We start from the raw sequence: 326 nt of genomic DNA, 5'->3' as shown, positions 1-326 counted from the left end.
ACAACTGGAGCTCATCACCTAAGTAGGTCAATTCGTCCCTTGGCCCGCCCCTTTGTCCATCGGGGGTCATTGATCACATCAGTTGGTCTATTTTGATCGGCACATTCCACAACAGTGAGTTGACTAACGTCATGACAGGAAAACGTTGCTGCTCAGTATCCAGATCAAAAGTTTGAAAAAAAATTAACCAACATTATGAGGTGGTTCAGCACATCATCCAAACATGTTGTTGAAACTGATGTTTTGACATAAACAAAAACACACTTTTGGAAAAACATGGTTTGAAATGCAGCGTGTCACCAGTATATACAGGGCTCCATTGTCAG

Source organism: Synchiropus splendidus, chromosome 1, assembly GCF_027744825.2.
Source record: "Synchiropus splendidus isolate RoL2022-P1 chromosome 1, RoL_Sspl_1.0, whole genome shotgun sequence".
NCBI lineage: Eukaryota > Metazoa > Chordata > Actinopteri > Syngnathiformes > Callionymidae > Synchiropus > Synchiropus splendidus.
The sequence above is the reverse complement of the archived record's forward strand: the minus strand, read 5'-3'. Positions refer to the sequence as shown.